Below are 766 nucleotides of genomic sequence, written 5' to 3' on the forward strand. Positions count from 1 at the left end.
ATTTTAATTTAAAAAACCTACCTGTTACCAACCGTTCGTCTAAAATTGTGACCCATATGTTTGTGACTATTACGGCGCCATCTATCGCAAAGCGAAAAAAGTGGTCCAACTAAAACATACATATTTCATTACGTACAACACGAATATGTAATAAAAATGGGGTTTCCTATTTTAAAAAAAACGCAGTTGATATTCGTGTGACCTATGGCAGCGCCATCTATGTACTCGCTTCGGCGGTACATATACTAAAATTGGAACGATACTGAGAAGATTAGCATGGCCCCTGCGCAAGGATGACACGCAAAATCGTGAAGCATGCCGGCACGGTAACTCAGCGTGTTCGGTCAGAGGGTTAGCTGCCCTCTGTAATAAAAAAACTGAGCTAATGGATCAATGACGAAGTGAAACGGATGTCTTGCGACGTCCGCCCCGAGCAGATGAAGCGAACAAAATGAGATTTAAAAAAAAAAAAAAAAGCGAGCTAACCATAGCGCCATCTGGTTTCTCCCTTCAAGCTAGACGAGTTTCGTTCTTTGTAGTTTTTTCGTTTGACGCTCATTTCGTGAGATATTTGGCCCGGTCACGATCAATGGACTACCCTGTATATATCATCAGCTGAAGTGCCTCGTCCATGCAGTAAGATGGACGTCTATAAACTGAACAACAACGAGGTTGTTTCAGCAACCAGCAACGATTTTTAGAGTCAGTTTTATTTAGTATATTTGTAATGATGGTTGCGTACCTATCCAGGAATTTCAGTGTGAAA

At 41.3% G+C, this 766-nt stretch overlaps 1 non-coding gene across 1 annotated transcript; it reads left to right on the forward strand.

The window, feature by feature from the left end:
- The first annotated feature begins 221 nt into the window (after positions 1–221).
- Positions 222–328, forward strand: LOC126237727 (U6 spliceosomal RNA). The gene has a single exon (XR_007545183.1). It is a non-coding gene; the product is annotated as a U6 spliceosomal RNA (small nuclear RNA).
- Positions 329–766: the final 438 nt, after the last annotated feature.

The sequence above is a fragment of the Schistocerca nitens genome, chromosome 2 (genome assembly GCF_023898315.1).
Source record: "Schistocerca nitens isolate TAMUIC-IGC-003100 chromosome 2, iqSchNite1.1, whole genome shotgun sequence".
Classification (NCBI taxonomy): Eukaryota; Metazoa; Arthropoda; class Insecta; order Orthoptera; family Acrididae; genus Schistocerca; species Schistocerca nitens.